Source organism: Felis catus, chromosome D1, assembly GCF_018350175.1.
Source record: "Felis catus isolate Fca126 chromosome D1, F.catus_Fca126_mat1.0, whole genome shotgun sequence".
Lineage (NCBI taxonomy): Eukaryota > Metazoa > Chordata > Mammalia > Carnivora > Felidae > Felis > Felis catus.
This window is the reverse complement of record NC_058377.1, coordinates 56,740,511-56,756,789: the sequence shown is the minus strand read 5'-3', so window position 1 is coordinate 56,756,789 and position 16,279 is coordinate 56,740,511. Positions and strand designations below refer to the sequence as shown.

Sequence of the window (16,279 nt, the reverse complement as noted above, 5' to 3'; positions counted from 1 at the left end):
TGCCGGGACCCCTATCACCCCCCTCCCCCACTGGCACTGTCAGGTTCTCCCTGGAGCAGGCAGAGTGAGCAAATATTCTCAGGGTTTCTGGCAGGGCCTCAAGGGTCAGCCTGGGGGCCTGGTGGGGTTGGCTTTCACTATTCTCTCACCTCGGTTGACACCCCAGCCTCCCAGGAGCCCAGTGATTCAGTCACAGGGACCGGTCTGGCTTTTTCCGATGCCTCTCCCTGGGTCCCCGGGAAGGAGGAGCCACCCGAAAAGGAGGAAAAGGAGAAAGCTGAGTCTGGCAGAGACTTGCACTGAGCAAACTCGTCCCTGCCCGGTTTTTACCCCCGGAGGGAACAGAGAGCAATGATTTATTTTATTTATTTATGTAAAATAGCAGAGTTATCATACAAACAGGCTTCCCAAGCAGGCCCTTGGGGATGGGAAGAAAAGCAAGGCCTACCATTTAAGGAATCTTTCTCTTGCTTCCCTCCCCTTACACCTACCTGTCTAGCCTTACCTCCCCCTGCCCCTCCTCACACCATTCTGCTCCAAGCACACCACTTTATCCGGCCTCCCCACCTCCACGCCTTTGCTCATGCTGGGCCCTCTGCCAGGAAAGCTCTCCCCACCACCCCAATTCAAATCCTATCCACCTTAACAAATGGACCCTGTGCAAAGCCTGGTCTGATCCCCCCCCCCCCCCCAGCCCCAGAAGCCCACTGCCTCCTCTCTTTGTGTTCCCGTCATCTGGCAGAGCTCTCGAGACATGATCACAGGCCTCTGTGCCCGGTAATTATCTGCTTCCGTAGCTGCCTTGCCCACCAGACTGAGAGCTTCCCCAGGCAGAGATTTTTAATCCGTTTGGCCAAGTTTTTCTGAAGACCCTGCACCAGGCGACGGGGACACGAGGTACCCCAGGCCCCATCCCTGCTAGAGGAGTCACTTTGCAGGGGACCTGTGCCTCTGCACTGGGCCTGGCACCAAGCAGGCACCTGTTTATTTGTGAGTCAGAAAAGCTGCTGACACGTGCAGGGGAAGGAAAGAGATCACAGCCTCTTAAACCATGCGACTGCAGAGCCGCTTCCGAGCCCGATCCCAGTTCTGCTCCTGAATAATAATTAGCCTTTCCCAATTTACAGAAAAAAAAAGTTACTATAAAAAAAGTCTCCATTAAGCATTTTCTCCCACAATTTTTGCTTAACCCCTTGATATCTGTTTGCACGTATCTGTTCCGGGTCTAGTATAAGGTGACCTCAGAATTAGCACAGAATACTGATTTCCTTACTGTCCCTTCAGCTCTCTTCTCTGTGGTGTCCTGTGAAAAACAGAAGCCCCTCTACCTCTAGGCACGTCTGAGAACCTGGGGCCTAACCTTTTCTTCCCTCCTCTCAGATTTCTTGGTCTCCATCCGGTAACCAAAGAAAACTGGATTTACTAGAATGCTGAGGAAGAAAGTCACAGGAATTTGCTGGCCTGGCACACCTTGAAGGTTCATGCCAATTCCGTGATTCAAGACCTCTAATTCCACCATTTGCTCTTCATTCCTTTGGCTGAAGCATCACCTTCGCCAGGATTATCTTTGAAAATACAGCTCTCCTCTGGGAATGGGAGCTCTTTAAAGCCCCAAATTGGATGTCAAGGAAACTTCGTTTAATACATGGTTCTAGAGGCAGTAAATCACAGGGATTGAGAATTTGCAATGAGAGTCAGTCTGCCTGGGTTTGAAACCCAGTTCTACCACCTACTAATTGGTAGGATACCACTATACCTCAGTCTCCTTATCCATAAAGCGGGGATAATAGCACCCACCTCATGGGCTGTTGAGGGGATTAAATGAGCTAATACACGTCAGGTGCTTAGACAAGTATCCAGTACACTGGAATAAGTTGTCTAAGAATACTCCAGTTCTTTACTCGCCCATCAAATGGGACAACAATCCCTGTCCCCCTTGATTGGCTTTTTTGTTCTTTGGTTTTTGTAAATTGCAAGGTGCTGTCTCCCTAGGAGAGGTAGATACTGTTTCAGAAGCCAGAGCACTGCTCTCTGTGGCTTGTCCCTACCTCCTTTCTCCCCCCACCCCCCACCCTTCCTTTCTCTTTTCTTTACCTGGAAGAAGGTAGCAGCGGCTGTGAGCAGGGCTCTTGAGGATGTCCTGTCCACGGAGGTGGTGTTGTCACTTCCTTGGGACAGCTGAGGGGACAAGGGGACAAACCCAGTCAAATCACTCATCGGTCCACCCTACCTTCTCCTCTCCCACCTGACCCTTAGCCAGTCCCCATGCCGTGCCCACCCCATGCTGGGTGTGGGGCCCAGGGATGGGTCACGCCTTGTGCCTGCCCAGGGAAGCTGCTAAGCCGGCAGGTGGTCCAGCTATGGGCCACCAGACACCCCACAAGCAATCCTACCTCCACACATGCTGCCCACAGACCAGCCCCAACCCCAAACACAGGACAACCAGTACCCTGAACCACTCTTGCCCGCTCCAGAACCCACGTACATGCAATCCAAGTTCCAGCCACTCTGGGGAGAAATTGGGGCTGCGTGTGGCTCCTGGGGGAGCAGAGGCCCTTTCGTGCTGCCCAGAGACCTGCTCCTCTGGCGGTAGCCGCCAAACCAGCTGCTCTTCTAATGCAGCCGATGGGGGAGGGCGGTGGGCTGGAGGCGGGATCTGGGGCACCGCAATTATGTGGCTAACTTCTGACTCATGTACTGGCTCCCCTACCACCAGCTCCTACAGCCGGCAGGGCAGCCCTCCTGCCCGGGGAACTGGGAGGAGAGTTGGTTCCGACAGGCCTTGGAGAGAAACGGAGAAGGGACACAGCTCTGGGGCAGCACTGCGGGCTTGCAAGGGATGCTGCCGCGTTGCCCACCAGGGCGGAGCGAGGCTGGCAGGGCCGGGAGCTGGCCTGGCCTTCCCAGAGAGTTGTAGACAGAGCCAGGGCTGGGACCCGGGCCTCTTGGTGCCCTGCAGCCCCAGGACAGGGGTGGCTCAAGCCCATGCCAACATGAGAACTCTCCAACCCGATCAGGCCCTGGAGCCACACCCCAGCAAGAAACACACAGCCAAGCTCGGCCTCAGACTGGAGGGGGACAGAACTGGACTCAGAGACAGCTTAGAGAGGACATCCGGCTACTGAGAGACCCCCGGGGCACCCTAACCCTGCCTCCCTCTACCTGCAGTCCCCAGGTTTCTCACCATGCTCTAAACGCACTGCACTTTACAGTTTACAAAACCTACTTATCTCCTTCGCCTCCCATTCATTATGACCCTAAGTGATGGGTGGAATATAAACACTCTCAATAGAAACATTCTCAAACTTCAGTGTGCAAACAAATCACCTGGAGACCCTGTTAAAACAGTCCGACACAGTAGGTCTACAAGGGGGCCTGAGATCCTTCATTTCTGACCAGCTCCCAGGTGATGCTGAGGCTCAGGTCCAAGGGCCACAGTTTGAGTAGCAAGCACATAGTGGTTAACAGCATGGGCACTGGGGTCAAACTGTCCACATCAGAATCTTGGTTCTTACTGTGTAACCTCGGGCAAGTTACTTAACCTCTCTGTGCCTCAATCTCCGTATTATAAAATAGTTACAATGACAACAGTAATAGTAAACCTGACTCACAGGGTTGATGTGGGGATTAAATTACGTAAAATGCTTGAAAGTGATTATTATTTCGAAATTTAAAATGAAGGCTCTGAGACGTGGGCGCCGCCAGCAAGGTAGCAGAGCCAGAAATCAACCCCAAATCTCTTCGCATAAATCCTGAGATACCAAGTTACCACAAAAGGTCACAGCCAGCGAGCCCTCCCCCAGGCATGGATATTGAGGCCCAGAGAAGGATAGGGAGCTGACAAGTTCATGAGAAAGTTGGTGTCAGAAATTCAAGTTCATGACTCCCGGCCTCATGTTTTTTCCACTTAACTGTCCTTCTGCACTGAAGAGAAAGTGTCGCAAATTCTCCCTGAGGGCCCCGTCCCCGTCTCTGCTTCAGCGGCTACTTAGGCAGTGGCTACCCTGGAAGCCAGATGTGGGAAGGGCGGGATGTGGAGGCTGCCCCCTTGCCCACCGTGGCCCGGGTTCAGGTCCCCCTGCTCCCTCAGAGTCCTGCCCACCAGGCCGGGTGAGAACCGTCTGACATCCTCCTTCCTTTTCCATCTCCTACCTCTAATCTGTGGCACTCCTTGGTCTCAGGGTCACCCAATTGGGGTCACAGGCAGAAGGTGACGTGGCCTGGGCCTATCTCCACCCCCACGCTGGCTTCCCAGCACGAGACCAGTGGGAGCCTGTGAGTCACTTGAAGGAAGTGTTTGGCCCCAAACAGGAAGTGGCTCTTCAAGCTGAAAAGGGCCCCGAGGCAGGTGGCTGGGTGGCAGAGCCCCAAAAGCCGATTGGGATACAGTAATACCTATTCAGATTTTACCTGAAACTCAAACGTGGCGTCCATCCTCTACTGTGAAACCTGCCAGGGGCTTTCCTGCTGTGTGACCTTAGGTACACCAGTGCACTTCTCTGAGCCTTGATTCCCTCGTCTGTAGGATCTGGGGCTGCATCACAAGACTGCCTATGGCCTGGCATTCCACAATGAAATGAAGGGTTGGAGGAAGTGAATACAGGTTTTAAATAAATGAATAAACGCACACACGAGTGAAATGAATGAGTGAACGCAGACACAGAGGTTTAGACACCAGCCATGGCACAAGTTCCATCATTTATCTCTCGTTAAACTGTACGATAGAGATCTCACTGATGAGATCTCATCCCATCCCCTGAATCACCCTTAGGCGTAGGGCAGAAAGGCCACTGCCCTGAGCCCCACACATCACAGACACATGCTCACAAACGAACGTAGTAGAGAACATACAGGAGCCCCCACCACAGGACATCCATGGGACCCGGGAGCCTCATCGGCTCCCCTAACACCACTCAGGTTCCGCTGAAACCCTTCTCCATTTCTTGGCGTGAAGAACAAAAGAGGATTCTGTCCAGATAAAGGTCTGTGGGTTGCGTTGTTGCGGATGAGGGAGGGGGACACTAGGAGTGGTGGTGGAGGAGGGGACTAAGTAGCAGGAAACATCCCAGAGGCTAATTAAACTTGTCAAATCCTTTCAGACAGCGACTAGCCATAGCTTCTTGCATAACAAAGTGTCTTTCCCAGTAATGCTGAGCAACATTTTCTTTTTATTTGGCTTTTCTCCCTGTTCCAATCTGTGGTTCTAAAAGTACCCATGAATTAGTGCGGTATCCACAATAAATACACAAGGCAGCTGAAGAACATCTTTCAGCATCTAAGAATTCATATTGCTCAAATTAATGTAACATGAAGTGTGATGCTAATCCTTCACACTGGCAACCACATGGACACCTGGGACCGTGAATAGGTTCACAGTTACAAATGTTCAAAAATGTGGATATTTCATCTCTAAATAATTTTACTTTAAAATCTGATATTCGTTGATTACAACGTATATAGTTTTTAAAAAAATTTTTTTTATTAACATCTATTTATTTTTTGAGAGTCAGAGAGAGACAGAGCATGAGCAGGGGAGGTGCAGAGAGAGGGAGACACAGAATCTGAAACAGGCTCCAGGCTCTGAGCTGTCAGCACAGAGCCCGACACGGGGCTTGAACCCACGAACCATGAGATCACGACCCGAGCCGAAGTCAGTCGCCCAGCCGACTGAGCCACCCAGGCGCCTCACAATGTATATAGTTTTAATATCCATAGATAATTTCAAGGAATGAAAACAAGTTTTGAGGATGTAAGTTCTCCTTTCTTTACATTTACTTTAATTTACGTTTTTGGGGGCACCTGGGTGGCACAGTCGGTTAGGCGTCCGACTTCAGCTCAGGTCACGATCTCGCGGTCCGTGAGTTTGAGCCCCGCGTCAGGCTCTGGGCTGATGGCTCAGAGCCTGGAGCCTGTTTCCGATTCTGTGTCTCCCTCTCTCTCTGCCCCTCCCCCGTTCATGCTCTGTCTCTCTCTGTCCCAAAAATAAATAAACGTTAAAAAAAAAATTTACGTTTTTGATGGAAATATATTCTATACACTTGAAATATAATCGCATTTTATTTTCGATCCTTCAGATGATTACCGTCAATATCCAATTTTTAAATGATGTGAAAATCTTGATTACAACAATACAACTACAGTGATCTTGTAAAAATGAAGACAATATATTTTACAAAATAAGTAGCAATGCATCCGAACACCACCAACAAAGCCCCCGGATGTGTACTAATAACTACATTCAGTCTCCTTTGCTATTCAGTCACTCTCAGTTGTATAAAACCTTTATGTGTATATTTCAATTTGTATTATGAAGATATATCTGTCAAGAAGAGAAAATCAAATTATTTCATTGAGCAGTTTCTGAGTTGTGGTATCACCTTCAAATATCTGACAAAGTATATGGGCCTCCATTTGCATTCCCCTCCCCCCCCCCCCCCCCCCCCCCAGGCCCAGCAAACTCTGCCCTGGGCCTGCCTGTCTACTCCCCGCCCACCAGCTCTCACTTCTGTGGGGCCCAGGCCACCTGCCCTGGTCACTTCACCTGAGCATCTGCCGGGCTGCCAGCCAGCCCTGTCTTCCCTGGAGTCTGCCTTTTAGAAAGCGCTGTACCCATGAAAGGTCCTCATGCTTAGATGTGGGCCTTATTTCTAGAGCCGACTGGGGTTCCTTCAAGGACAGTGACCGTGACTTAACTAGCACCTCCCTCAGACCTGCTGCTCCTTAAAGTCCCTTACCTTCCAGCACCATCTGGGAAGGGACCTGGCCCAGGGGGCCTAGAAGTGTCTGGCAGCCCCCTGGCCATCAGGCTGAGCGGATGGACCCAGTGACCTCTGGTCCCCACAACTGGTTTTCTCCTTTGCACCCCTTCTCAGTCCACCTCTACCCATGCCCGCCTTCGGCCCACTTACTCCGCGCCTACTGGTCACACTGATCCCCTTGGACTAAAGCCACCAGAATGCACGCTCCTGAGAAACCTCCACGTTCCCGGCCCACCACCCTTCCTAGCATCTTTCACAAAGCGCTTCCAGAGAGCAGGAGCCAGGTTCCGGAGGGGGACAGGGTAGGGGAGAGTAGGAGACTAAGCCAGGAGACCTGGGCTCTGAGCCTGGCTTGGCCACTGGCCGGCAGGTCAGCCTCCTCTCTAGGCTCAGGTCTTCGTTCCTCAAATGGGTTATAGCCACCAGCCCAGATTCCCCGTGGGAGGATTGGGGGAACCCAGCGGACAGGGAGAACCGATGTGATAGGACCTAACGCCATCCGTCTCGTGTTTCCCACTGGCCTGGCGCATGCCGGTCCATCTACCGCAGCACCGTCGACCACATGCGGAGGGCCGGCCGTGGCCTTGAAAGGGGCAGAGAGTCTGTCCACTCTCTCGTTTGTCTCCCTCAGCCTCCCATTGCCCCTGCACTCTGCAGACGGCAGAACAGCTCAAGGGCTCTGGGTCCCTTGTTCGAGGGCACAGCTATGTGAATGGCAGAGCCAGGTTTCGTATTCGGACTCCCAAGCCAGTCTACACAACCATAAATCCAGTCACCAGCACACAGTCCCTGAGCTCTTCTGTGTGCCAGGAGAGGCTCCGAGCCCTGGTGGGGGAGCCCGCCGTCTAATGGTATAGAGAGTGCCCTCCGAACAAAGGAGGCATGAGCTGGGGGTGGGGTGCAGGGGGGCCTTGTTGGCGGATCGGCGCTTTCTCCTAGCCTCACCCCAACCTAGTCCAGCACTGGAGCCACTGGAGGCAGCAACGAATAGCCACGACCGAACAAGCTTGTTTCCTCTGCATCCACCACCCCAGCCAGCCGCTCCCTGCCCGCTCCTTGGAAGGAAGGGTAGGCAGGGAGGAAGGAGCCCAGGCCTTGGGATACGTGTGCTAGACATTAAGCCTGGGGAAAGCAGGACCCCGTCCATCTGAGCACAGAACGAACCCTTTCCACAGCACGTCCATAAATGGTTGTCAGAGGAACTAGTGATAAACAGCGCGCACTGACCACTGGGGTCCCTACCTCAGTCCATCGTGTTCATTAAGAACTTAGTGCAGGTTCCAAATCAGACAGGGCTGGGAGCCAGAGCAGAGCTGGTAAATGGTAAGGTGCTTCCCTAACCAGCCAGGGGGCAGGGAGCAATTCCTGGCCCTGTCACCTCCACCCTTTTGCTGTGTGATCTTGGGCAAGTCACTTTGCCTCTCTGGGTATCAAACAGGGATTAACACCATGTTGAAATCACCAGACCTGAGGTGGGTGGATACAACACTTTGGTGAGAAACATGGGGCACTGAGGCTCAGAGAGGGGAGCTGACTTGGCCAAGGTCACACAGCAGGCACAAGAGTCTGAACTAGGACCCAGGCCTGTCATGCTCTACAGCGCTGGACTCCTAAAGGCCTTAGTGGGGAGGCCAGATTGTGAGTGACATCCCTTGTGATATCACAGGGGTGGGAGAAGGGTTGGGGCAGATCCTATCTGGGCTACCCCAGGAGGACACCACCAGTTAAAGTCATCATCGTCAGAGCCCTGAGAGCATAACTCCTGCTTGTTTGTTTCTGGGACATGCTGACCAGCATGAGTTCCAGAAGCAATCCTTGAACGCCTGGGCTTTGCCCACAGACATGGTGGGGTGGGGTGCCGTGGGCCGAGAAGAAAAGTCAAATTCAATTCAGGTGGGGATGGGCCCCAAGGGCCTTGATTTCCTCTGTGGTGCTCAGTGCTTCCATGGCCCTGATCTAACCACTGCCCCTGGGCCCTCTGCCATGTCCTGCTCTTCACAGATGCCCCCTAGGCTGTGCAGGCAGGGCTGGAGATGTAAGTGGCACAGAGGCAGACTTCTCCCAGCAAGGCAACCTGATGAAGGTGGAAAGGCTGCATGAAGCCGACTCATCAGGGAGAACCTTGGGGGCTGGGGCCACGTCTGCCAGCTGAGGAGCTCTGTGAGTTTCTGCTTCTGGAAGCTGAGAGAGCGCGAGCCAGCACCTGGGCCTGGGGGAACAATGGAAGCACAAGGAAGGTTCTGCCTCTTGGTGGTCCCTCCCAGCAGCCAACATCTGTGCAAGTGTGTGGGTGGACTGCCCTGAGGCTGTTGGAATCCCTTTGCCTGCGGTCATGGCCGGTCCCCAGGGCCCCCCTTTACCGGTGACCATCTGGGTAAAGGTCTAAGTTCTCTAGCATCCTTGCCCTCGGTCAGCTCTGGCCTCATGTCCCCAGAGCTTGCTTCTCCTCCTCTTTCTGGTTCTACTTTCCCTATTACTTTAGCAGCTTCTTTTCTGGAAAACTTCCTAATAAATCACTCTCACGTGGACCCTCGTCTCAGGGTCTGCTTCGAGATCGCCCCACCTCAGACAGCTATGAGGTCAGTGCCATTAATTTTCCCATTTCAGAGACAAGGAAACTGAGGCTGAGACTCGTTGTTGTTCAAGCTCCCCCACGTGGCAAGCAGCAGAACGAACTTGACTTGAGGTGGGCCCCCTGAGGAAAGCCTGGGCCGGCATCATCTGAGCCTATGTACGTCCCTCCCACACTCTACCCTCCTGGCCATCTGAGCTAACTTACTCTTTTTCCTTTTGTCTTTTTTTTTATTAGAAGGAAAGTAGGAGAATCTGCAGATGATCCAAGGGGGATGACTGAGTCCTCAGATTCTTCTCGTTGGCTCAGATCCTGTTTTGGCCAATCCTTGTGAATCAGGGCGGGTCTGACATTCTGGGAATGCAGGGAGACTTCAGACCAACTTCATGAAAACAAGTTGTAAAAACACTGGCCGCCACTCAAAGCGGCCGGCTGATCAGCTTGGCTCCGCAGAGCAGGGTTGAACAAGTTCACCAGAAGGGAACGCGCAGCAGGAGAGACTTCGGCTAGACCCAGAGGAAGAACTTCCCGGTAAGTGGTAAGACAGGGAGGGCTAGCTGGAAAGGGGGGGAGGGGGACAGGCTGGGTGAGACTCGGGCTTGTTCAGGGAAGGAGCCAGCCCAGAAGGGGAGCAGGGCGAGACGGCTGTGAACACCTGCTCCAGTTCGGCAGACAGCCACCCCCTAACCCGAGGGAGCTGGGCGTGGCCTCCTTGGAAGCCTGAGGATCCGTGCCCCGACCTTCCCAGGCTTTTCTTGTTTGAAGTAGCTATGAAGCCACCCCTAGAGCCCTGCAGACCCAAAACCACCGGAGGCCAACTCCGCCCAGCCCTGAGCTTCAACCACTGACTTGCAACCTGCTTTAGGAGGATGCTCTGAGTTTGTGGGGCTTCTGCCTCCTAGGACGTCAAAAGCCTCTGCATGTAAGGTCCTCCCACCCCCAGGGTGGCCAGATAGCCTGGAGCCTGGCAGAGCTCAGGGCAGGACTGAGGGCCGCCACCATGCCACCTCCTCCTCCCCTGCTCTGCACCCCACCCCTCCAGGAAAATCCGCCCCCTCCAGGCACCCTCCCTCGGGCCCCAGCAGAGAACCGGTACAGGTGTCCACAGCAGCCTCACCCTGCTCCTCCTCCCTCGGCACCTCCTCTGGGCTGGCTCCTCGCAGGCGGCAAAGAATAGGCCCTGAGTCTCACTCGGTCTGTCCCCCTCCACCCCAGCCCAGCTAGCACACCCCTTATTTCCTTCCTTCTCATCCAAATCTCTGAAAGAGTTGTCTACACTCACGTCTCCGCTGCCTCCCTCCCACCTGCTGCTAAACCCACAGCCCTGTGCTCCCGCCAAGTTCAACCATGACCTCCACATGAGTGAGCTCACCGTGCAGCTCTCATTCCTCCCTGACACTGTGGGCCTCACCCTCCTTCCGGAAACCTTCTGGACCCTGGCGTCCAGGACACCACTTGCTCTGGTTTCCCTCGTTGCCTCCAGGTCCCCCTCTCTGCCCAGAGCCTCGTGCTGCACTTTCTCCAACGCCCTTTGTCCTCCCTTGCCCTTCACGCTCTCCTTGTGCAAGATCACCTAGCACTGCTGTCTCTGCCTGGACCACGCTCAAGTCTGGAGTATCCAGGGACCCCTGGTCATCCCGGCCTGGACACCCCAAAAGGAACCTCACACCCCCAGTGGGCCAATGATGACTCATCACATTCCCCCAAACCTGCTCCACCCCTGTGCCTTATCTCAAGGCACCTCCATTCTCCAGTCTTCCAGGCCCGGCAGATGAGAATCACCCTTCCTACCCATCTTCCTCAAGCCCCCAGGCCCACCTGGCATCTGTTCTCCACCTCCCCTCCCCTCCCACCAAATAGCCCTGCAGTCTTGGCTCAAACTCCTTCCGCAGAAAGACTTCCTTGACTCTCCTGGTAGACTTGGGCATGCCTTTTCCTGTTTCCATGGGCCCTGCACAGCCCGGTTCAGCAGCCATGCTCGTGTTCAGCTGCACACTGATGCCCCTGGCTGGCTCCAAGAGTAGAGGTGGTGCCTGATTTGATTCTGGGTCCAAGTTCTGCGCAGAGGAGCCCCTGGGAGAGGCTTTCCAAATCTGGGGAACTCGTCTTTCTGCTGAATTTGCCCCACTGGTGAGATCTGGACCTCCCCTCAGCCCACACACCTACCAGAGCAAGGGCTGTCTCTGCTCCACCCCTCCTCGGGGCTTAACACACATGAGCACTTGGCCCCTTGTGGACACATTCTAACCTGTCTGCCATTTATAAGGAGAGACCCCATGGGGCCTGCAGGAAACCAAGGGCCCCCTCTCATACACGTGCTAGCACATGCACAAACACACAGAGGCAGACATACACAAACTTAGAGCACATATTCGCAGGCAGACCCAGGCAATACACATGGACACGTGAATACACACAGGCTCATGGAGGCACACGCAGGTGTAGACAGGCCCATAGCTGTAGCACCCTGGAAGCAGTGTGGTCTTGGGCTTCTGCTTCCCTCACGGACACCATGGGTGCCAGGGGTCAAGGTCAGCTTGGCTGGAGCTCAGGGTCGTCTCTCACAGCTGCATGCAGGGCAGGGGCTGGGGCTGGGGCGGGAGGAGACAGCAACCGTACTTGCTCTGCTGTTTCGACCCTTCCTTCCCTCTCAGTTTCCATAAACTCTTCCTCTGGGAAGCCCTCCCTCTCAGTGCTAGGTGGGGAGGTTGCCCCCGAAGGGGATCCTGCCTGGATCCCACCCCAATCGTTCCCTTGGGCCCCTTCTCACGTGTAAGGGAAGGGCTGGACCGGCCCCGTCACAAGCTCAGAGCTTTTAGGGTCAAGACCAAGTCCCTTTTCCCAGCGCTAGTCCAGCCTTGCCTCCACATAGCAGCTCAAATCCCTCTCCCGAGTAATCCTTGGCGGATCCCTTTCCCAGATGCAGCACCAGCACCAGAGATTATCGCTCAGCACCGGAGGGCCCATCTAATCCTCAGGACAGCCCTGCTGGGGTTGGTGCGCTCCTGCTCCTTTTACAGGTGAGAGACAAGGTGACTTTCCCAAGACCACATAGCGGCTAAAGAGTCCCTTCTTCTCTTTCCTTGAAATCAGGTTCCTGACCTCCAAATCCACGACCTCCCTCAGGAGGGAGCACTGGCCTTAGAGAGTGGCTGGGGGGAGGCTTCGGGGGTGGAGGGTGGAAGATCTCGTAGGGAGGAGCCCTGCACCCGAAGAGCACCTGTTCCTGTCAAACTGAATCAGAGGCAGCCCTCAGTGCCACTGCACCTGCTGCAGCCATGTGGCCAGCTTGAGGCCGGATCCTTTGCTAACTTGCTGTGGCATTTGGAGCAAGTCACTGGGCCTCAGTTTCCCAATCTGTAATGTGAGCGGGGTGGACACTACAACCCCCGGGATCTGTTCCATTTGGACCCTGTAAAGCTGCACACTAGGCAGGGGTGTTGGAAGGGGAGACCATGAGGGTGGCGGGGGGGGGGGGCATCCCCCGCAGATGGGGCTGAGGCATGAGGAGGAGGCCATTGAGAGTTCTCTGGCCCTGCCAGCTTCCCTAGGGTTGTCTGCTAGGCTCTTCCAGACCCTTCTGCCAAGGCAGGCACCCTCCCACCCTTCCATCTCCCCTTGCAGCAGAGAAAAATTGCAAAGTGTCCAATATTCTAGAAGGGGAGAAAAGGCAAGTGAGTGTGGGTATGCTCATCACATGCAAAACTGATGCAAACGCCCTGGGCAAACACGCGGGCACGAGTCCCATCATTCCTGCCCTCTCCCTCTACCCCCTAAGTCCAGTACCTCCCCCAGTTCTGCTGGTCACACCTCAGAAGTGGCTCCCTCATTAGGGTACTCCAGCCCTTCATATCTCTGCCTGAGAAACAGCCAAGAACTCCCTGGGAGCCACAGGATCAAATCCCATCCGCAAAACTTTTCTCAGCCTGGCCTCCATTCACTTTCCCAGCCCCCCTCCCCCACCTCACCTCAGGGGGAGCCCCTGCCACCAGGAGCTAAGTCCAGGCCTCAGGAACTTTCGTTCCCTTTGCACAGAGGGCCCTCCCACTTGCCCCTGCTTGTTGAATCCCTATAGATCCCTCAATACCCAAATGAGAAATGCTACAGTTCATCGGATTGGCTTCTGCATTGGGAATCAGGTCTTAAAATCAGCACATCATGAGTAAATTGCATACGGTCACCCTTGACTATATACAGCTATCACTTATATACAGTGCCTAGTCACCGTTCTAGACAGCTCCCGTGTTTTGACTTACCTAATTCTCACAACTGTGGCAGACTGTATTTTCAAAGACAACTGCAGCAGTAGCTTTCACCCCACATGCGCCTCCTACAATGTTCCTAGGGAGAGGTAGGGTTTAGGCTACCCCCACTTGAATCTGGGGGGTGCTGGGGAGTAATGGCAGAAGTGACCCTACGAGACTCCCAAGGCCAGTTCATCGAATGTGATGCAGCTTCTGTGGAGTTCACTGGGGTACCCCTGCTGGAGTGTTGGGCCACCATGTAGACCACCTGACTGCTCCGAGGCTCCCAGAGGAGCTCACAGATGGAAATGAAGCCCGGAAACTACATAAAGATCAAGAGAGGCCCAGCCAACCTCCAGATGCCCCAGTTCCTCATTGCTGTAGCCATCATCTGGCTTATAACCATGTCAGAAACACTGAGCCAGAACCACTCGGCTGAGCCCATTAAAAAAATTTTTTTAACGTTATTTTTAAGAGAGAGAGACAGAGTGTGAGTGGGGGAGGGGCAGAGAGAGAGGGAGATACAGAATCCGAAGCAGGCTCCAGGCTCTGAGCTGTCAGCACAGAGCCCAACGCGGGGCTCGAACTCACAAACCGTGAGATCATGACCTGAGCTGAAGTCGGACGCTTAACCGACTGAGCCACCCGGGTGCCCCTCAGCTGAGCCCATTTTAGATTGCCAAGCTATACAAACTGAGATAATAAAATGGTTGTTCTTATACAAAGTCACTGAATTGCAAGGCGATTTGTAATAACAGTCACTGGAACATCGTTATCCCCACTTTAGGGAAAAAGAATCAGAGGCAGACAGGTTAAGCAATTTGGCCAAGATCACAGGGCAGAGTCAGGCAATTGGCAGAGTCAGGATTGGAACACAGGCAGTTTAGCCCCAGAATCCACACTATTTACTGCTACACCACACTAACTGCCTTCGAGGTCGGCTTGGTCTCCAGGCCCACAGCAGGCCTCGGGGAGTGTTTGCTGAATAGATGACTAGGGAAGGAATAAGCAAATGAACAGGTGAGTGAAAGCAGAGTGTGAGCTCCCAGGTGCAAGGCAGGACCTCAGACAAGCCTGAACCATGCAAAGGAGTCCGACACGAGCCCCTCATCGCTGGGGCAGTGCTGCTGTCCACAGCCCTGGGAGAAGGTGGCCATCAGAGGAGCCCAGCTGATGCTACCTGCCTCTGGCCCTGTACAGAGGAGCCTGAGATGCTCATCTCCCTGCTCCCTGCCTCCCCCAGCCCTGCATGCCACAGGATTACACACAGGCCCCTGGAGAGCCAGTCCCACCTGAGGACCAGGCCTATGGATCCTGGAGACCACAGCAGGAAAGTCCCTGGGCCGGACGGCTGGAGACCTTAGTTTAATCCTGCCATGGCCACTGTCTGATTGTGCAGACTTGGGCAAGTCTCTGCCCCTCTGTGGGCCCAGGTGCTCTCCCGCTCCACTGCTGTAAGATTCACCAGATGCTGAGCTGGCCTCGTAGAAAGGGGTTAAGGTGGGCTTGGCATGTGGATCCCCTAAACCCCAAAAGGTATCTGTCCCAAGATGGAAAGTGCATGACGAGAATGAATCCCCCCACCCCTGCTTCACTGTCTTGCCGGGCATTTCTACATGCACAATTTCTAATCCCTGCAGCCCCTCCCCCCGCAGGCACAGCAGTAAGGGGCGAAGGACTCAGACCCACAGCTCAAGTGATGCTAGAAGCCAGGGTCCAAACCAGGCCCACTCACCTCCCAAACCCCCACTCTTCACAGTAGCAAGAGGTGACGCAACACACATGTCCAGCGGCAAACAAATGGATAAACGTGCGGTATGCACGCACCCTGTAATATTATTCAGCCGCTAAAAAGGGAAGGAAACCTTGTCACATGCTACAACATGGACAAACCATGAGGACATTACGCCGAGTGAAATAAGCCAGTTGCAAAAAGACAAACACAGCGTGATCTCACGTATATGAGGTATTTAGAGTAGTCAAATTCCTAGTGGGATGCAGGTTGCCAGGGGCTGGGGGCTGGGGGCTGGGGGGTGGGGGCGGAAGGGAGAGTGGCAGTTTCCTGGGTATTTCAGTCTTGCTAGTTGAAAAGTTCTGGAGATCTGTTGTGCAACAATGTGAACAAAGTGAACACTACTAAGCTGTACCCTTGAAAGTTATTAAGATGCTGGGGGGCCTGGGTGGTTTAGTTGGTGAAGTGTCCAAGCCTTGATTTTGGTTCAGGTCATGATCTCATGGTTTATGGGTTTGAGCCCCATGTCGGGCTCTGCACTGGCAGCATGGAGCCTGCTTGGGATTCTCTCTCTCTCCTCTGTCTGCCCCTCCCCTGCTCGCTCACTCTCTCTCTCTCAAAATAAACTTAAAAAAAATTATTAAGATGGTAAATTTTAAGTCATGTGTATTTTAGCACAGCTAAAAAAAAAATCCCCCACTCTTGGGGTAGAGAGGGAGATTACAAGGGCTTTAGGGAGGGGAGTCCAGGCAGGCTCCACAGAAGGGGGGGACTTTGAGTTGGGCAGGATTTGGGTAAGTGCAGATGGTTCTGGGGCACTACAGGCTCGCACCTTTGGCCCCTGCTTCCCTCCTTCTCTCCTAGGATCTGGCTGACTCCGCCCCCCAGCCCACAACAGCCCTTCAGATCTGCACACCAAAGCAGTGCCCAAAGGGGAGCAGGCACTGGAAGAAAGAAGGGATTTCTTAAATAC

At 53.9% G+C, this 16,279-nt stretch overlaps 1 protein-coding gene across 8 annotated transcripts in view; it reads right to left on the bottom strand.

The window, feature by feature from the left end:
- The window catches only part of GDPD5 (glycerophosphodiester phosphodiesterase domain containing 5), an 87,071-nt gene that overhangs the window by 51,846 nt on the left and 18,946 nt on the right, over positions 1–16,279 (bottom strand). For 6 of the 8 annotated variants that reach the window (XM_045038714.1, XM_045038716.1, XM_019811795.2 and 3 more), the window contains one exon: positions 2,095–2,178. The gene's annotated coding sequence lies outside the window, so the exon portion shown is untranslated. Of the gene's footprint in view, positions 1–2,094; positions 2,179–2,485; positions 2,508–4,410; positions 4,559–16,279 lie in introns of those variants that run through there. The other 2 variants (XM_019811796.2, XM_019811797.2) reach the window with 2 other exon arrangements.